This window comes from Dermochelys coriacea, chromosome 2 (genome assembly GCF_009764565.3).
Source record: "Dermochelys coriacea isolate rDerCor1 chromosome 2, rDerCor1.pri.v4, whole genome shotgun sequence".
NCBI classification, from domain to species: Eukaryota; Metazoa; Chordata; order Testudines; family Dermochelyidae; genus Dermochelys; species Dermochelys coriacea.
The window spans coordinates 74,285,209-74,306,892 of record NC_050069.1 but is presented as its reverse complement, the minus strand read 5'-3'; the positions used below and the strand labels follow the sequence as shown (position 1 = coordinate 74,306,892).

Genomic DNA, 21,684 nt, shown 5'->3' with positions numbered 1-21,684 from the left:
CTCCTGCCCCATCCTCTTTATGCTGTGTAAAAATGGCAGAGTGTCATAAAGGGGTTGTGGAAGCCTTGTATCTAACCAGAGGCGGATTTCTCTGGCACAGACATTGTAGAAGACACCTATGCCCTACAAGAAGTCCCTCATAAACCCAGGCATAGTGTAGCCCATGAGGCTAGTCTGCTAGCTTGCTATATTGCATATTGTGTTTTTTCATTGGTTTGATTGATTATATTGTTATTTTCTCGGGGTTTCATTTATATCGCATTCCAGTATATATTACTCATAATAGTTGACTGTAATGCAAGGAACCTACAGGCCTGTATTCTGTATGATTAAGCTAGAGCAAGTTATAAGTGTTTGTAACCTTTGGCACAGATAATTGGCCTACCAGTTACCCCTTTGTCTTTGGGGAACTGAATGGCGAACCAAACAGGGAACTGAATGTGTTTACCATGAGTCTGGAACAGACCAGTAACCACAGGGTACACCATGGAACATGGAAGTCATGATTTAGGCCAAAGGTAATGGTTTCGGGGATGAGATAATTGATATTAACACATATGAATATATGTCAAAACTATTTCACTTGGAGGTTGGTGTAGCACTGGAATGGGTTACCTATGGAGGTGGTGGAATCTCCATCTTTAGAGGTTTTTAAGGCCTGGCTTGACAAAGCCCTGGCTGCAATGATTTAGTTGGGGTTGGTCCTACTTTGAGCAGGGGGTTGGACTAGATGATATCCTTAGTTCTCTTCCAACCCTAATCTTCTATGATTCTATGATTCTATGATTCACCAGGGACCATAGAATTGTATTACTTCTTTGTGACTCTGTGTTTTATATCTTTGATTATCCTTTCATTCATTTTAATAAAGATATTGAAATTTTGGTATTGTCCTCAGTATGTGTCCTTGTTACACATCCCGAGAGTCCATCCATGACATAGAACTCTCTGTTTTCCCTAATCCTGTAGCCTGAATTGGGACAAGAACCTAAATATCTTCTGGTCAAATCATTGGCAATCTGTAATAAACTAGCCCCATAAATTCATGGCACAGTAGGGGCTGAGAATGGGTCAGGACTGAGGCAGAGATTCCAAGCAGTGCTGTGGGTTGGCCATAGGGCACTTTGGAGGGACGGCCCGGGGGCTCTTCAGCTTCTGAGGCAGCCCAGGGTCAGGGAGTGCAAATTTGGCTTCAAGTTACATTAGCCTTCACTTCCCCTGTGCTGGGAGTTCTGTGGTGCACTTTTCAGAGGTACAGAACAGAATCTCATCCTTTTATATTGGTTTGTTTTTTGTTTGGTTGATTTTCTGTGTCTCCCTTAACTGGAAATAAGTCAGGTAGGCTGAGATACATGTTTTGTTCTTTGTACCAGAGATGGGGAAACATTAGTGCCTTGTGAAATCCCTCTTCAGATTAGTTCCTCTTTTCTTTCAGCTTTCCAAATGACTTAATCCTCCAGCATCTCTCCTCAGTATGATTTAATGTCAAAATTGGATTCTAATTATTCTGAATTCATTAGAACTTTGTACTAACAAAGTTTGCACCCTTGCCACCATATATACCCCCTTCTGCCTAGGAATTGCTCAGGTGACCAGGCTGGATAGAACCCTCTATCAACAGCAATAACTTACTCTTTCTGCCAGAGCACCCCTCCTGACACAGCCACACACACACTGGATGATGCTTCTAAATGTAGCAGTCTGATTTTTAAGCATCTTGAATCTTTGGCTTTAACTTTGTTATAATGAGACCTAATCTATTCAAGTCTTGACAGAATCAGCAGGAAGAGAGGCAGAGTGGCGGGAGGGGAGCAATCGAACCAGTAATATGCTTTTCTATTTGCTACCTTTTCTCCTTCATTCTGACAGTGTTTTATAGCTCACTCCTCCCTCCCCTCCTGTCAGACATCTGGAGAAAAAAAGGGTGCACACACTAGCATATCAATTTAGTAAATGCTTCAAAATGAAGTGTTTGAACAAATATTTAATGAAGAAAAGTGCATATATATGCAGCTGATGGTATCCTAAAATGAGCCATCTTTTAAGTGAAGTGCAGATGGTACTTGCTGAGCCAGAAAGGGTTTATAGTTCTGTTTTCAGTCCTTCAGGGATGGAGAATGGCTTTGGCAGCAGCCTATGTTAGAGCAGCACTGGGAGTTTAGCTGGCTAAAATTTTCCTGCCCCCCAAAATTGCATTTTTTGAAGGAAAATGTCATTTTTAACAAATTGTTTGGAATTTTTTCCAATGGAAAATTTCAAAACAAACATACGTTTTGGACAATTATTTTGAACTTCATTTTGTTTTTGAAAACCAGAATTAAACACTTGGAATAAAATGAAAACAAAATGAAAATGTTTACTTCATTGTGAAATTTTGCACAAAAAAAAAAATCTGAATGCAATTTTTTTATTCTAAGTTTTTTGACAGTCTGTCTCAGAGATCAATGTGTGACACCTTTTTAAGCATACTCTATTGTCTATACTAAATGTCACGTAGGAGGCAGAGACATGACTCTCCCTACTTCTCCTTGCAATAAGGTGCACATGCAGAGAATATTTCAGTAGCACTCTCCAGCATTCCCTCAAGTCAAAATGAAATTGGCCTTTTCAATAGTCAAACAGGAGAAGGTTTCTTAGCTCCTCCTCATCCCATAGTCATAGAAAGGAGGCCCACAATATAGCCCTGAATGACTGTAGAACCAAAGTGGTCACCTGTACTCATGCTGAGTGGTATCTCATTACATAATCCCACTGAAATGACTGGTACTGTCTGCTTGAATGGTAAGGTTCTATTCAACGTGACTATGGGTAGCAAAATCAAGCCCGGTAATTCCTTACATGATCAATAATGTCTTCTAGCCATTCCTTCTTCCAAACCAGCTGATCGCTAATCAGAAGACAGGAGGAGCTACCTGTTGCCATGTTATGGCTTTTTTCCCCTCTTCATCGATCATGAATATGTCCTGAAGAAAGAAAACAATAGTATAAGTTAAATTGTGAGGAATTCAAGTGTAGCTCAGATATAATCAATAGAAAATTCTGAATACTTTTGAAATTTGCTGTAAAAGTTCCCAGGTCCTATACACTGCAGAAATCCAGGAAAGTGTACAGTCATACTCATGAATGATCTGTCTAGGTGAAAAGATGCTCAATAAATAAATTAAAAAGTAAAACTAAACATGTCCTGAGGTTTAAATACGTTTGCAGGCTATTTCTAGGTTACTTTGTAATTATTATTTTTGTTCTCCTTTTATATTCAAATTGCAGTTTTGAAATATGGTCCCAGATGTAATTTGTGCTTAGCCTAATGTAGATGATCTCACATCAGCAATTTTATCAAAGCAACACACAAACATCAAAAGTGACTTTTATAACGTATCCCTTCCTTCAGCTTCTCACTGAATGGTGACATTTTTTTCTGCCATTGCAAAGTCTGTGATTTTACCATGTAATTGAGCATATTCTAGTTGAGGTTTTTCCATTCTGGGGACCACTTCTTAAGTGAGATCATGTCATAGACTGCTTTCCCCCAGTCACAATCTCACTCCATTCCTGTGCCAACTATAACACATACTGAATTTCTAGAACTACAGGGAACGTTAAAATCCAAGCACATCTTAGATCTCATGAATATGGAAAGATATAGGTAATAAACTTTTAAAATCAAATTAGTTCTCTTTCTAAAAATATATCGTGCTCTTTGTTCTCTTCATTCAGTGTACCTTGCTTAGAGCTGGTCAGCTATTTTCTGACAAAATAGAGTTTGGTTGGAGAATGCCGATTCATCAAATCTGAGATAATTTCACAGAATCATCACAAATGTAATGAGATTTTGTCAAATCACAGCCAAGGTTCCTGGCAGGTTGCTGGGGAGCCTGGGTTCCAAGGTCTGCCGCTCCAATTTGAAATGAAACTAAATTTCAAAATATCAGAATTTCCCACAAATCCCAAGTTTTTTGGCCAGCTCTGTCCTCACTTTTTTGTTCTGTTGGTTCCAATTTCCCCTACCCAGCATCTCCTCCTTGCTACAGTCATGCTTTTTCTATTCTTCTTTGAGGTGCCTCATTGAGGGTCCATTTGGGCAATCCTTACACCGGGTAAGCATGTATTCATTAAGTTAACATTGAAGTCAATGGAGCTATGTGTTCAAGCAAGTGCTCACTGATGCATGTAAGGGTTGCATATCTGGGCCCTGTGGAAGCTCCTGGTTCTGGCCTTATTGATGATTTTTTGGCAGTTTTTCTAATAGTGGCTTTTTATAGCTTCTCCTCTAATGATTGCAGTAATCCCTAGTGGCGGCTGCTAGGCTTTCAGCTCTTTCTTTAAAGCTGTTTTTATAGCTAGGTTTGCAAGGATGCCTGCAGGAGTAGCTGTAAAGAAGCATACCCCAGCACCATGTGACCAGCAGAGCCCAGACTGAAAACCATCTGTCTAGTTGTTAGGTCAGAAGGCTGGGAGTGAGGAATTCTGTTCTCAGTTCTGAACAATGGCTTGTGTGGCCTGGAATAGTGGGCATGATTCTCTGAGCCTAGGTGTAAAATGGGAATAATAATACTTTATCTAACATGGGTGCTGTGAGGCTTTGTATTTGTAAATACATTGCACTTCCATCACACTTTTCATTTCAGGCTCTCTCTCACACTCTCTCTTTCTCAGAGTTTTGGTTTCCCATAATAATGTCTACAGTCCCATGTTTCATTTTACTTTTGAACTCAGTTGATGCTGGGCATCTTCAGCAGCGACGAGATCCACAGAAAGCTACGCGGTATCTGAACAAATTAAATGTACGCACAATAGATGAAAAATGGATGTATAAACTAGATTTGCCGAAAACATTACAACTTCCTGAAGCTCCCACATATCTTGGATCAATTGTGTGATGAAGAACACTGGACTAGTCCTCTATACTAATACATCCTCAAAACCCCATTCTACAGTTTCTGTACATCACTGGAATGTCAGTACTCTGATGCATTAGTATGGTATATCATGACAATGAGGCACTCTCAGCTAGTGTCACTTAAAAGATGATCCCGTTCAGCAAGGATACCCAGTAAGTTTGAATATTTTTGGTTATTAAGTGAAGTGGGGAACATAAATGTGTGAGGATCATTCAAATCATTTAAACAATACACTTTAATTCTGGAGAGTTAAATCTGCCCATTATTTAAATGTTTTTCATTTTTAAATTTACATTTAATATTTATCTCTATTTAATGTGCATATACACATGTGCGTATATATGTGTGTGTGAGTGCATATAAATATAACACAGACAGTAGCAGCTGCAACCACAGTAAAGTTGTGGATGTACTAACTATTCTGCTAATATGTTTTTTTATTTAACTAAATTATGGCCTACTAAAATACATTTTCTCTTAATGCACAGTAAATTTTCCAGTTTTCTTCCTAGGCTTTTAAAAGATTCTAGCTCAGTAGGACCACCGCATGCATGCAAAGCTAATTTAGCTACATAGTAAAAAATGCAGTGAAGCAGCACAGTGATTGAGGTTGGTGCACAGGAGAGAACCTCCTTATTTCAGACTTTATAGGTGTGTGGGATAAGGGGGTCTGGTAGTATCTAGCCAAATAGCTTAATATTATAGAATTGATTTATCTCTTTCAAGAAAACCTAGCAAATAAATAGACTTAAATTTCTGAATGAGATAAAAGCAAGGCCAAAGAATTAGTATAATACTGAGAGATACGGGGCCAGATTTACAAAGGTATTTAGTGGTCTCAATATGCAGATGGATACATAGTGAGATTTACAAAAGTAGCTAAGCAGGTTAGGAGCTAACTCATTGATTTTCAGGGAAACCCATAATCTCTTTATTAATTTATTATTACTATTATTATTATTATTTTTCAGAAGTGAAAAACTGAAATGTTTCTGCAGTTGGAATGTTTTGGTGTTTCCAAAATGAAATATGTTTCCTGGGAACTCTGGCTCTGCAGCTGCCTGTCAGGTTAGCTGCTGAGAAGCCAGAAACTTGAAAACAGGTGTGCTGCAGCGACCCTGACAAGCAAACTGCTGAGGATCTCAGAAGTTAGGAACTCAGAAGCCCTGGGAGCCCTGGAGTTTGGGAAAAGGCAGGTGAGCTGGCAGGAAACATGAGTGGATTCCACTGGAAGTTTTGTCAAAATTGACAAGTTCCCATGGATCATTTTCATTTGACAAACAGGCATTTTCCAACAGAAAAATGTTCCCTTGGACAATTTCCCACTAGCTTTTCATAAGTATAATAAGATCCACTTCTTCAATCAAATTCCAAAGTACTAAAGTTGTGAGAACTATTTCCAGCAAATACTCTGGTCAACCAACATAACCCCTTTTACTGTTTGCCGCTACCCATTCACTTTTTTTCTAGATTTGCTTGCTAGTGAAAAAGACTTTTCTTTCTTTTCTTTTACTCCTTTTCTTTTTGTGAATACAGACCAACATGCTGCTACTCTGAAACCTACATTTACCATTTGTTTCAGAGTAGCAGCCGTGTTAGTCTGTATTCGCAAAAAGAAAAGGAGTACTTGTGGCACCTTACAGACTAACAAATTTATTAGAGCATAAGCTTTCGTGAGCTACAGCTCACTTCATCGGATGCATTTGGTGGAAAAAACAGAGGAGAGATTTATATACACACACACCAGAGAACTGAAACAATGGGTTTATCATACACCAGGTGAAAGCTTATGCTCTAATAAATTTGTTAGTCTCTAAGGTGCCACAAGTACTCCTTTTCTTTTATATTTACCATTGTAATCCACTCTTTGTGTTTGTGCGATTGGTCACCAAAGTTATCTGTTATCGTTTCAGCTTCCTGACTGGATTATTCCAAAGCTCAAAAAGAGATTCCAAAATGACCATATGAATATTTCCATCACATATTCCCATAAGTAGTTACAATATATTCCTTTTTTCATTAATATCATTGAAAAAAGTGACTAAAAGGGGTTATGAATATTGTTGTCCTAAATTCATAGGTCTTTTAAAACTTGAATGAAATATTTGTGATAACTTACAACTATTTGCCAACTTCAGAAGCATTAACATCATGTTCAGTATCTCAGCTTATGAATAATATTCTCAATACACAAATAGAATCTATCACCATTGCTAAACGCAGATGCACCCCCCTCCACACACACAGACACAATAACAATTAAATCATAATTGAACAACATCAACTCAACAAGCTTCCCAGACCACACAGCATCTCAGCAGAAACATATGTATGCTTCAGACCATGAACTCAGTTGAAATCTGGAATAAATAGATAGGTCTTGCAGTGTTCCTAAAGATCAATTTATTAGGTCTCTGTCATACCAATGAGTGAACTGAATTCCAGAGTCAAGGTGATCTTGGAATGCCTATCTTCCACCAACTTGAGCATCAGTCAGTGGAGAGGGAGGCGGCCAGATTCTTTACTGCATTATGGTCTATGTGCATTGCTCATCATCCAAAATTATTGGAATATGGCTATAGATTCCCAGCAAGAATTCCTCTGTGGAAAGGAAAATCCCTGCTAGCACAAATATTCAACAGGTAGGCCTATGCTTATGTTCACCTCCCAGACCTTCCTCAGGCTATGCCAGTCATCTACTGTGTAGGTCACTCTATTATGTATCTTATAACAGTGGCACAACTTAGAGTAGCCTAGCTGCTGCTCTAAATTGTGTGAGTCCCTGAAAATTAGGGCGCTATAACTGGTTTCCTGACATTTCACACACACAAAACTGCTCCAGGGCCAAACAGCTCTAGTGCAGGAGAAAATCAAGACTTTTGAGTGCTGTGAACAGTAAAATACTCTGCTGTGAACTTAATTCACAGTTCAATGTGATCAATCCTGAAATAGGGGTTTATAATAGAAACAGAAAAGTAGCCCTTAATTGTAGATCAGCAATGCTTCAATACATCTGGATACAAACAGTTATTTGAAGCGTCGATGGATGCTGAATTGTAATTTACAGTATCAAGAATATATTTTTCAAATAGCCAAAATATGGATTACCCTAATAAACTGAACAATTGTTGATGAATACTAAGATTATGGAGGATCACATTTATGTATCTAGGAAAGATTTAACAAACTGTGCAGTACAGTTGAGCTGGCTCACTGCATATTTGCTACTGCTTCTATTCTTCCAGAGCAATGAAAATCCTTCTATTGGTGTCAGCTCCTTACTGGCAGTTGTTTCACTACAACACCTCAAAGCCTTTAGATATGCTGAGTGCATTTTCCTTCTGAATAATAATGCCATAAGTAGTCCACTCAGTTTTGCATTTTTATTCAATATTTCACAAACTGGAAAGGGCTGGTGTTTTCAGAATAATTATATTTAGGCTCATACCACAGATCCCAAAGGATGTCTGAAATGATTTTATTCTTAAATATGTATTCTGTTCAGTGGTAATCTAACAGGGAAGCTTACTAAGGGTATATGTTAGTAGAATAAATAAGTTAAAAGGATACTGTATATCTGTGTTTTTAAACCCCAAGCTATCTAAAACAATAGAAACCTCTTGAACATATATGGTACCAGTTAAAAGACTAAATATCTGTCTGGCCAAGTTACTTACATTTTGTGTGTGTATGTATGTACATATAGATTCAAGCAAAGATTAATGGTATGATGGAATAGATATTAACTGATTTATATTGTTGCTGACGTACCCAGTGACACTCAAAACAAGCATACATACCCCATCTGTACACACCACTGATACGAAATAAGATGCCTATTCAAACTGATAAATCTACTGTCCTTAACAGCTATACAAGGAACATCAGTTATTCTACCCTGCCTACTTCCCAGAAGTGGAATCCTGGATTGAACCAGTTAGTCATTCAGAAATTGCACTGGGGGATTCTCACACCAGTGCTGAGACTTCCAATGGAGGGGAGGATAGATCCTTCCCCAGATGATCACATATCATTTAGCCTGGGAAAATGCTTAAAGGGACAGCATTGTATAGGCATGAAAACAACAGAGTATTTGTAATACAATACAGAACCTTTCACTGCCAGCTCATCAGTTCAAATCCATTCCTAGTCAGTAGTTTATTCTTGTGAACTATGAAAAATAAGTTTGTGGTTTTAGTCTATTTCTCATTACATAGGTGTCCATGTCACAAACCCCATAACTAACTACTTCTGTGAATAAAGTCTTGGTCTGTAATTTGTTCACAAGCAACTGATTGGAAGTACTGATAGCCAAAATATTTGGGTTAGCTTACACTGGACTCATTAGTCAAATGCTTTTTGGATGAGCATAACTTTTAGACTCATGTTTCTGGTGCACTTACTCACATTCAAGTTTAAATTAATTTCCTGTGAATATTTTCTATTATTCAGTTTAAAAGTGCTGTTGTCATAAATATTCCTGCCAATAAAAACTCCTGTCTCTGGAATTTTCACACTGGTAAAAAGAATTCTATTTGTTTTTACTAATGCTAATGGTGGTTGGTTGGTTGATCATACCATAGCACCGCACTAGAAAAATCTGAATTTCAGGTTGATGCTACTCTGTCGTCAGAAGTATACATATTCTTCAAGATTGGAGCACTGACATTCTCCCTTTGAAATATTCCCTTTGATTCATTGTATGTAGTTATAAAATTTTATAATAACAGTGAAACATTCTTTTTTCATTAATAGAGCAAAGGCACCAAAAATCCCTTCATAGCTATCCAGAGAGAAATTTAATAAATTACTAAGTTTATTATATCTCCACAGAGGACTTTGGTTTGTTACTTGGATTTCTGACAATAAAAATTGTGAGCTCTTAAAGGACATCATATATTTTACTTCAATATAATAAGGTCGGAAATTCACACTAACAAAAGCAGCTTATTTTTCTATAAAATATATGAAGAAGGTATAGAACAATCGCTTGGTCAGAAGCAGAATCAGCAGTAAAGTTGGGTGAAATTTTTTTGACAGAATTTTTCTTCAACTGAAAAATGCAGATGCAGGTTGACCGAAATCTTTTGCAAATTTGTGATGAATTTACCAAATTCTTTCACTTCGAACAAAAATTCCAAAAAAATTGAAACATTTTTTCAAGGTTTTCAAAATGAAATGTTTTGATTTTTGATTAAAAATGACATTTTATTTTGAATTTTACTTCAGCTTTTGTTTGTTTTTGTTTTCTTAAAAGTAAAAAAAATCAAACAAAACAAAATGCTTCATTTTGGGTCTAAACAAAATGATTTTTTAAAATCTTTTTGGTTTACCAAAATATGTGATTTTTTTTTTTATCTTGGGTCAGCCGGGAAATGATTTCTTTTTCACTTGGGCCACCGAACTGAAAAAATTGTTTTTCAGCTAACAGAAAATTTGGCTTGGCACAGTGGCAAAGAGAGGTTATTTTTAAAGTAGTTGCTTCATTATAAAGGCTAGCTTAAAATACATCACCTTTCCTTCTGTAAATTTAATTTTGTAATATTGCAATATTTCATCAAGTTCCATTTTGGGGGGAGAGGGGATGGTTAGATAAGAGACACCTCAAAAGACAGAAAGCAGTATATAATCACATTCTTTCTTTAAGCTTTAAATGAAATAGGCCCCTATCCTGCAAAGGAACTACTTCTGAGACTGTAAGTCAGTACACTCATATTGTACTTATCAGTAGTGGCGTCCATGGAAAACAAAAAGCTAAACATTACCACAAATAAACCAGGGTCCCACAGAGTCAGTGGTTATGGGGTGTGTGGTAGGTGTCTGTGTGTGTGTGTTAGGGGGTTTCATATATGCAAATACCAACCATGGACTATGTGAATTTCCGTTGGAAAGAATGTGGAATTTCAGGACCCATTGGCTTCTGTCATAGGAACACCTAAGAAGATTTTTGGAAAAAGTACAATCCAAATGAAAGAAATTACTTCTCTGTTAATTCTACTCTCATCAAAAACTTTAAGAGAAGTTGAGAAAAAAATCCTTAATAATCAGTGTTTGTGTGTCCCCCTAAAATCCACAGTAAATCAGTGACTCACCTCTATTGTCCTGCTTTCAAGATAATGGAAATTAGCTATTCCCTCTACCCAACAACTTGCAAATAGGATTTGAGATATTAACTGCATCTCTGCAGTGTTGAATATGTGGAATGTTTAGACATCATGATCTAATTTAAATAAAGGATGATGGCCCTGATAAAACCTACATTAAAGCCATTGTAAATATCTTCCCCAGAGGAGCTTGATAATTATTTTTAAAGGAATTTAAACTCGATGATTTTCTCAAAGGGTGAAAATATATTTACACCCTTTGTATTGGGTTATGTTGCTTCGTTAAATGTTATTTGATTTGTTAATCAGTTAAGATTTGATTTATATATAGAAAATGTACAGTGTACCACTCAGGGATAGATTATGACTGGCCCTTATGCAAATATACAGGAGGTGCAGGCAAGGAGCCTCTCTCCTTCCTCTATGCCACACAAGTGCCTGTCACAGTGCAGTCCCTGAACTCAGGATGAGATCTGCAGGCAATCATCTCTTCAAAGGGGGCAGGGAAGAACTGTCCTACCATTTTGTTTGTTCAATGTAGTAGTATTTTTGTATGCATTTGACTAGTTTATGTGATGTAATAGAGTTAATAGTTTGGTATTCAGAGGTCCCTACAAAATGAAAGATAGATATGAAGGGATGGAAGAGAAAGAGTTTTGTCACTAAAGTCCCTTGAAAAGAAAAATGTAAAGGAAAATAAGAGAGAAAGGGAGGGAGAGGTACTCAGATTAACTTAATTTCTTGTCTATATTTCACCAGTACTAAAAACAAAAGATCTATTTTTACCCTTCGTTTCTCTGAATGACTTAGCTAATAGAGTGGAGAATATGCTTATATAAGCTAGGAGGGGTTGCTAACACTTTGGAGGACAAGATTGGAATTCAAAGTGCTTTTGACAAATGGGAGAATTGGTCTGAATTCAACAAGATAAAATTTAATAAAGACAAGTGCAAGGCACTATCCTTAAGAAGGAAAAATTAAATGCCCAGCTACAACATGGGGAATAACTGGCTAGGTAGTATTGCTGAAAATGACCTTCAGACTATACTGGACCACAAATTGAATATAAGTCAATAATGCATTCTCAGAAAGCTGTTATAAGCAGTCTCGGGTTCCCTACAGTTCCCTTTCAGTTTCCCATTGTCACAGCATTTGCTCTGAAAATTTCCTTTTCCAATCTGTCTGTTTCAAGACGTAGTTGGAGATCTGACCTAAATTTCAGATCTATAGGTTTTCAGCTTTCAGTAAAGAACTAGCTATCTGCTAAGTTATAGTTGTGAGGCTCATATCTTTTATGAGGCAGAGCTGAACTAGAGAGTGGATTCACTACTCAAGCAGTGGTGCTAGGAGGCATTATGTCTAAGTGATGAGATGGACCTCAGCTAATAACTAGAGCTGGACAAATACTCCACAAAGCATTATCAAATGTTCATGGAATTAATGTATGTTTTTTCATTTAATTTAGACTCGTCTTGTGAGCACATTTTTGTTTGGAGAAAGAAAAGGTACCATAGAGTTTAAGGCCAGAAGGGACCAATAGATCATCTAGTCTGACTTTCTCTATGTCACAGGCCACAACCACCACCCAGTACCCACACACTAAACCCAACAATTGAAATGAGGCCAAAGTATTACAACCCACAGGAATCATGAATTTCCTGGCGAGTTTGTAGTTGCATGGGTATTCATGCCAGAAATGTTTGCACAGCCATCTTCAGAGCTCATTGTGTGCCTCTGAGTCAATCAGAGCAGAAATACCATATAACTCAGATGACAAATCACGTAAAGCAGAGGAAATAGTCACTGTGAATTGAATGAGTAATCCAGAAGGGAAAATACATGCACATAAACTATCAACCAAATAAACAATACTATAATTGAATCCTGTTTATAGGTAATCCATTAACAGGTAAAGGGGCTACATTTATGAATATAAATGTTCCCTGAAAATATTCTCCTTGTTACTGTAGTAGTAGTATTTCTTTTTAAAGTCAATATAGACCATTATGATTTGCCAAGAGACAATATATGTGTGTCAAGGTTCCTTCCCCACTCTGAACTCTAGGGTACAGATGTGGGGACCTGCATGAAAACCTCCTAAGCTTACTTTTACCAGCTTAGGTTAAAATTTCCCCAAGGTACAAACTATTTTACCCTTTGCCCTTAGACTTCCACTGCCACCACCAAACGTTTAACTGGTTACTAGGAAAAAGTTGTTTGGAAATGTCTTTCCCCCAAAAATCCTCACCAAAACCTTACACCCTCCTGCCTGGGGAAGGCTTGATAAAAATCCTCACCAATTTGCATAGGTAACCACAGACCCAAACCCTTGGATCTTAAGAACAATGAAAAAAGCATTCAAATTTCTTACAAGAAGAATTTTAATATAAGAAAAGGTAAAAAGAATCACCTCTGTAAAATCAGGATGGTAAATACCTTACAGAGTAATTAGATTCAAAACATAGAGAATCCCTCTAGGCAAAACCTTAAGTTACAAAACGACACAAAGACAGGAATATTCATTCTATTCAGCACAGCTTATTTTCTCAGCCATTTAAAGAAATCATAATCTAATGCATATCTAGCTAGATTACTTACTAAATTCTAAGATTCCATTCCTGTTCTGTCCCTGGCAAAAGCATCAAACAGACAGAGACAGACCCTTTGTTTCTCCCCCCCTCCAGCTTTGAAAGTATCTTGTCTCCTCATTGGTCATTGTGGTCAGGTGCCAGCGAGGTTATCCTAGCTTCTTAACCCTTTATAGGTGAAAGGGTTTTTCCTCTGGCCAGGAGGGATTTTAAAGGTATTTACCCTTCCCTTTATATTTATGACAATGTGAAACTGAAAGTCAAACTTTGTTTGAATTGAGGGAAAAATTGATAGATACAGCAACTGCGATAATTCTTGAGGGGGAGATGTGCTCAAAAGATCACCTCAGTAAGGATTAATCAAGGGCTCTATCTGAATAAAAGAGTAACAATGTATTCTTCATTGCAGACGGAAAACTATCCAGACTCCTATAATATGTAGATATGTTAGGTGTGTATCTAATAGATAAATAACTATCTGCATATGGGATGCCCCACGTATGATAATAGCTTACAGGGCTTTCCAGTCCCCAGGCATGTGCATTTTTTTTAGCTCTAAACAATCGTTTATTATGTCATGAAGGCTGGAGAACTACTTCATGACTTCGACATTAATAAAAAAGCATCTCAGGGCTGAACGGGCTGTTCTCTATTAAGAACAGTATAGCCATCCAAAAAGATCACTTTCTTCATTTACTTTTCTTGAAAACATGGAACAAATATTTGAGCTGTTGTGAGTATACTGGGACTACAGTAATTTGGGCACTGCTGACCATGGCAGAGTTATTCTATTAGACCATAAACCCTTTAGAGCAGGGATTCTATTTTTCCCTCAACAGGTTTTACTCAGAGTTGTATGCCATGTAGGTAATTGAGTATTATAAGGGTATAAGAAGCTACATATCTTGATTTAATGCTCTGGGGTGGTTCTTTTCTGGTCCTGGCAATCAAGGAAAACATCATCTGTGCTACTTTAGACTAGAAATAAAATGCCTTCTTTACTTTAGTCTTTAAATTTTTGTTTGTGAGTTCAATGAGTGTGAAAGGTGCCAGACTGACAGTCTTAGAAACTGAAATCCTGTATCCATGGACCAGCATAGCAGAGTCTGCACAGTCTTTAAAATGGATACTCTGCTAATTTGCCTCATCACTCGGGTGTGAGAATAAAGTTGCAGCACCATTTGCGTTCATTCCTTGGCCTGTCAGTTGCCAGCTGTATTTTAGCTTCTCCTTGTATCGCTGTTTACATTTCTGACAGTGTAACTAACTGTTCATTGTATGTTACAAGTCCCACACCATGTCTGATCTCAAAGGATACATGTCTGTTAAAGCTCCCAGCTATAAGGACTTATTCCTTGTGCTCAAACTGTAGAGATTTATGTTTTAACTCTGGAAGTCTGGCTCAGTCCCTGTGCATGACCAAGATGGTGGTCATTACAATAGCACTGCTGCAAAGTGTAAAGGATTATTCCTGATTATTTAAAAAACAAAATATCTGATTTACGCTGTATATAACTTTTGTCATCACTCAGGTGATACAATCCCCTGGTAGAGCCCTTTCACAGGGATGATTTCCCCATGGCTGCTCACCTCTTCCATTCTTATCTTTTTGCTTAGAAGAGATGGCCTTCTACCTCTTTTTCCTCTAGTATCTTCTGGGAGATGCTAGCCCCTACTCAGTCTGTCTAGATCAGGGGTGGGCAAACTTTTTGGCCCAAGGGCCACATCTGGGAATAGAAATTGTATGGTGGGCCATGAATACTCACAAAATTGGGGGTAGGTGTGGGAGGGAGGAAGGGCTGTGGTTGGGAGTGCGGGATCCGGGGTGGGGTCAGAAAGGAGGAGTTCAGGGTGCAAGAGGGGTCTCTGGGCTGGGGCATGGGAGTGGGGTGGGGGCTTCAGCTGGGGGTGTGGGCTCTGGGGTGTGGCTGGGGATGAAGAGTTTGGGGAGTATGAGGTGCTCCAAGCTGGGACCAAGGGATTTGTAGGGTGCCAGGGGGATCAAGGCTGTGGCAGGGGATTGGGGTGCAGGAAGGGGTGCAGGTTCTGGATGGGGGTGCAGGTTCTGGGGTGGGGCTGGGGATGAGTGGTTTGGGGTGCAGGAGAGTGCTTCAGTCTGGGATCAAGGGGTTTGGAGGGTGGGGGGGGATCAGGGCTGGGACAGGGGATTGGGGTATATGGGGGAGGCTAAGGGCGGCGCTTACCTCAAACGGCTCCCAAAAGCAGTGGCATATCCATTTTCCGGCTCCTATGTGGAGGTGCTGCCAGTAGGCTCTGCACGCTGCTCCATATGCAGGCACCATCCCTGCATCTCCCATTGGCCATGGTTCCTGGCCAATGAGAGCTGCAGGGATGGTGTTTGGGGCAGGGGCAGCATGCAGAACGGAGCCCCCTGGCTGCCCATACCTGTAGGAGCCGGAGAGGGGCCATGCTGCTGCTTCTGGGAGCTGCATGGAGCCCCGACCCTGCTCCCTGCTGGAGCACCGGAGGGGGGTCATGCTATTACTTCTGGGAGCCGCGTGAAGCAGCACCCGAGCCTGCTCCCTGGCTGGTGCTCCGGAGCGAGACAAGCCCCAGACCCTGCCCCTCAGCGGGAGCTCAAGGGCCAGATTAAAATGACTGGTGGGTCAGATTTGGTCCCCGGGCTGTAGTTTGCCCACCTCTGCTCTAGATTCATATTTGGCTTCCCTCACCATTGTATGGAAGTACCTGCCATGTTTTAAAAAGGAGTAACGGAACACTTCTCTTTCTTTCCTACTTGTAGGAATAAATGTTATAGTTAGAAGAGGGTTGTTTGTGTGCATGAGAGAGATTGAAATTTCTGCAACTCAAGATTTTGACTGGACTGGTAGGAAAAAAAGAGTAGTGGCTTCTTTAAAGATAGCCCCTCCTTTGGGGATTTGGTGGGGGCTGGCCAGGAAGTGCAGGGAAGGATCACTTGAGCTGGTGGGCCTGCCAGTGGGACTTAGATAAATGTGTATAGGAGGGAGGGTATACAAACCCTGTCCCCTCTCATTCCTGGATTAGCAGCTCTCACCATCCCACCCCTGGTCTTAGCATATGACTATGTTTTTATCTTGCTGTGTGGGATTAGGAAGGAATTTTTCCCTCACTGCTAGCCTGTTTTTTTTTTAAACTTTCTCCACAGCAGCTCACAGATCCATCAGGCTAGTCCAGTAGGTTAGAATCCAGTTATCACAATTTAGCAGGTGGCAGGTGTCCAGTTCAGGTACTCATTCCTGGTTCTCTGATAAACTGGAATTGGAAGTAGACATAAGGGAAGACATCCCTAAAGAAGTTGCGGAACAGGGTTTGTGCTCCTAACATCTGGTACAGTGAGGAGGCAACCACCTTTCCTCAGCTCTTAACCCTCATATGTGGGGAAGGTGGTGGGGTCCCGGTGAGGGGCTGGAGACCAGCTGTTGAGGGGTGAGGGACTGCTGGCAGCCCTCCACCAGCTAAAACAATTAAGGAAGGAATCATGACCTGACCTGTATAAGTTATTGGGGAATAGTTGCCAGATGAGTTAAAGTTTAATCTTGTCTGTCTTCTCCAGGATACAATGGGTGTATCTATCTGAAGATCTTATTAAGGACAAACTTAGTCAAAAAGATGAGTTTTGCTTTATTTCTGAACACACTCAGGGCATGTCTATACTTCAAGCTGGGGGTGCACTAAAGTTAGAATGTAGGAATGTTGCAAGCGGCAGGAAGGGCTAGCTGTCCTAAACATGTGGTTTTCAGAGACAGAAGGTATGTACTTGGGGTGGTAATCGCTCAGACCACAATGGCTACAACCTAATTTCCTTCTTTGACAGTGTTACTGGCCTAGTGCACAGAAGGGAAGAGGTAGACATGATTTTAGAAAGGCTTTTGACAGTCCCACGTGACATTCTCACAAGCAAACTAGGGAAATGTGTTCTAGATGAAATTACTATGAAGTGGGTGCAAAACTCTCCTAACAACACACACACATTCATTTATAGAAAGAGTTGATTGATTTGTTCATTTCAAATTAACCTGTGTTGCTCTGGACATAAAATATGACTGTTGATCTGAAAGATCAATGCTAAAATTGATGCTATATAAGTGTTACATAATAAGAATGGGAAGGATAATTTAATGTGGAAGTGCCTAATTATTGTGACACAAGATCCCTTGATGCCCCAGTGAGGAAAACAGGTATTTGCTTTTTTTGCAGCACTCCTTTGAATGCATCCAATCTGAGGGGAATCCTCCAGTGCTATGTTAAAGCACTGTTTAAGTGCAGACCAAAGGGGATTGTGATGGGGTGGACTAGGCCCAGAGATTCCTTGCTGGAGGCCTCAGGGTCCTGCCACAACCATCCCAGGAAAGGGGCAGAGAAGCTAAGTCCTCCAAGTGTCCTAGAAAGACTGTGCAAGAAAGCAGCCAGTCGGGGGAGGCTTCAAGGAGCTAACCAATCAGAGAGTTGCAGGCTAGTATAAAAGAAGCTGCAGTGCAGACCACGGTTCCTTGTTGGGGGACAGAGGAGTGCACATGGTGCTTCTGGCTGGCCAAAGGGAATTGAAGCACCATGGACAGCTTAGTGTTGGCAGGGACCTGGGGAGCAAGGACCAGCGGCATGCTAGCTTCTGGGCCTGAACTTAAAAGAGCCCTGAAGTAAGAGTGAAGCTTTTGTGAAGGCTGGGGCTGTGGGGAAGTGGCCCAGGGAACTGAAAGCAGTTTTGTTAAAGGGACATGGTGGTATGTGGCTGCTATTCTGAGTGTCCCTGGGCTGGGGCTCGGAGTAGTGGATAGTAGTGGGGATTTAAACTGCTTAGTGGTCCAGCTGGAGCCAGAAGGGCCCAGAGAGGACAAAACCATTGCCTTTAGGGGTTCTGGCTGGATACCAGGGCTGGAACTGTTTAAAGACTGTAGATGCACTTGATCAGAAGGAGCACATGCAAGAGGTGGGCGCCATGCTGTTATATGGATGTAGGAGGGACCTTTCCATCTCTTTTATCTGTGAACAGGTCATTAAAACAGCCTGATTTTTAGAAGCAGCAAGTGCACACAACAGCCACTGAAGCAAATAAAATCTGCAAGCACTCAGCACCTCTGAAAATCAGGCCACAAGCTTTATTTATTGTAACTTTAAAAATGTGACTGTAATGGGGTGTACTGGCCTATTAAGCTTAAGAGTGGGTGTGGGAGGGGCAGAAGGTCCTGTTTCAAAGATACTGCTGTGAGCACAGGTTCAGAAATTGGCTGAAACCAGAAGAGAGGAGGTGGGACCAAGGAATTATCAGTGGGATGGAAAGATCTGAATATAGTTGATTTATGGGCTGAAGATCAGAAGCCCTGTAGTGTAGGGTAGGGCAGAGTGCCCCTCTCTCCAGAAACTGGGAGAAACTTTTAGAAGAAATGTATTGTATATGCTTCCTTGCCTTGCAGAGCAGAGAGTGTGCGTGTGCCAGACGGCAAGTCTTTTGCTGAGCAATCTAGGGTCTCTGTGGATGACAGGAGCATTGGAGATGGGCATGAACTATAGGACTATTATGATGAATTCTTTGAATTACTTTGGCCTACTGACCCAGTTTTGTGGACAGATGGTGATAGCCCTGAGAACAACTATATGGTGCTCCCAAGGGATCCTGAAAAGGAGAAGCAAAGGGGGAGGGTCCTGCAGAAACACCTCTGGGCACAAGAAAGAGTCTGGTAAATGGTGACTCAGCTACAGTGAGGTTTGTTAAATATAGCTTAAATAACACAAGTTTATTCCATGGAAAAACGGTATTAGATCCTACCCAGAAGCAATTTGAATTCTGGAGGATTAATCGCTTGGCAAATGGTTCTTAGCAACTTTCAAACTTGCTTTCCTCCTGCGTCTAACAGATGAATGGCAATGAGTTTGTGGGCTTTTCAAATAATAGAACTTGGAGGACCTCATTTGCAAAAGTATCAATCTCCAGTGAGCAGTTTGCTGCAGACTGACTTCAGGTTCAAATTCTGGGATCTCAGGAGAGTGAAGAGTGATTGAAAATGCATTGTACCTTTTATCCCATTGCAGAATTTTTGTAGAATAAAATTTGCACAAGGGAATCGCAACTCTCAAGTTAAAATGAGGCTCTTTCCATTCATAGTCTTCCTTCAACTGTAGTTTCATTTTGTGCATGCTGTATGTTGCCTATCATTCCTTTACAGTTATCTACACTCTTCTCAATTTCTTCGCCATTTATGACTTGCTGTAATGATGTAAAGAGTAGACTTTTTATTGTCTCTCTACAACACTGCAATTTGGGATCATGATTTCACCTATGGTTTAGAGACTTATTTGTATCTTTTCCTTTCACAAAATTACTTTTTCTGTCTTTCATTAAAACAAATGTAGTGCTTCTGATAATGAAAGCCCTGGTAAATGAAGTTCTTTGTCCACAAAAAAAGATATCATGAACATTGGTGATGTAGGTTTCCCATCACTGGCCTATTAATGGGCTTTAACTCAAAAGGGGCCACCTCTAAGGAACCTCTGAAGATAGTTCAGTGAGACAGTGGAGTGATGCCAATTATAGTGGAATGTTTTGTGATACTGACACCTGCATGCTAAGGTGTGGCTTGAGATCACCAATGCATTTCATGTAGGAAAATGAACAGACAGCACATGATAATGACTTTTGGTAACAGGCTCGTTTCAAATAATAATCCATCACCCCTCTTGCCTGTTATAATATTTTCTCCCTATTGCTGTCCTGTATGCCAAATAGTCAGTGGACAAAATAACTGGATCTGTGCCAGCTTATTCAGGCTTGAATTTGGCCCACACCACATGGTCGAACATGGCGTGGGTCTTACATGGTGCAACTTTTCTTACAAGCTTTGTCAGAAGACTTTAAGATAAAACTCTTTTCAGACAAAAATGTTACACGAGGTTAGTTTGCCATGTGAGTCCTCTTCATTTCCCCTGTTTTCCTCTTCCACAAATGTCTCTACACCTTCTCCTGTGCTGCCCATCATCCCTGGAATGTCTTACCTTTTCGTATGCACCATACAGCTTCCTCCTCCACTGACTAATCTCCTCAAAACCCACCTTTCCTCTGTAATATCTTCAACAAGGATTCTCCCTTCTGTGCTAAACTTCTGAGTAGTTGCTGATTATATAAAGAATTGCTGTGCAAACATAGCAACTTCAAACTTCTTTTTGTTTTTCTTTCCCCTTTCTGGATATGTGTGTGTGTGTGTGTGTGTGTGTGTGTGTGTGTGTGTGAAGCTATAACATATCTAACCTAAACCAGTGGTTCCCAACCTTTCCCATGCTCCCTGTTACAACAGAGGCTAGACAAAGTTTCAGAAACAAACTTCTATTTAGCCATAAATAAATGGAGGGTGGGTGCAGCCCCTCCCACCAGATGTGTTTGCAACACTGCCCTGAGGATCATAACCCCCATGATGACCTTGACTGGAAGCTCCAGCCTCTCTGCATTCTATGTGTAAAGCACAATTCACATGTTCGGCCCAATATACAAATGTTAAATAATTCATATATTGACAAATTATCTGTCCCAGTCAGGCTAACATAAATAGTCTTTGCCAGTGTGGTTTGAAGATTCATATTTTCATTAGTTATCCTCTGCCCTCCCTTGGGAAGTCATGTTTGGAAATTTTTCTCTTTTAAGCCTTTATCTTCTAATTGAATCCATGGTCAGGAGTCCTGCTTGAGCCAATAACGAAAGCTCTTCCACTAACGTTGATGCAAGTAATGGGCAAAACTTAGTGGGGCATGTGTATATCTCTGTTTTCCTGTACCATGTTATCACGGTAACTATACAGGTCTCTTTTTACTTTCACTTTTGGGGCTTGATCATCTCCAGTGGGAAGGGTGTATAGTTTGCCCTCCTCAACCAGCAAATACAATTGTGCTCCTTGGAGGATTAACCACAGGAGAGGACAGTTAGCATTTCCATCCTCTGGAGTGTACTGCTAGGGAAAGCATCCTTCTTTATCTTTCAGAGTAGCAGCCGTGTTAGTCTGTATTCACCAAAAAGAAAAGGAGTACTTGCGGCACCTTAGAGGCTAACAAATTTATTTGAGCATAAGCTTTCGTGAGCTACAGCTCACTTCATCGGATGCATTC

At 40.1% G+C, this 21,684-nt stretch overlaps 1 long non-coding RNA gene across 6 annotated transcripts in view; it reads left to right on the top strand.

Moving 5' to 3' along the window:
- LOC119851497 overlaps positions 1 to 21,684 on the top strand; it is a 233,409-nt gene that overhangs the window by 78,200 nt on the left and 133,525 nt on the right. Inside the window, exons 4-5 of one of the 6 annotated variants that reach the window (XR_006278850.1) lie at positions 4,717 to 5,053; positions 5,873 to 6,456. The exons of 3 other annotated variants lie outside the window; for them this stretch is intronic. This is a non-coding gene — a long non-coding RNA (uncharacterized LOC119851497). Of the gene's footprint in view, positions 1 to 4,057; positions 4,228 to 4,716; positions 5,054 to 5,872; positions 6,457 to 21,684 lie in introns of those variants that run through there. 2 more of the 6 variants (XR_005291265.2, XR_006278851.1) reach the window with 2 other exon arrangements.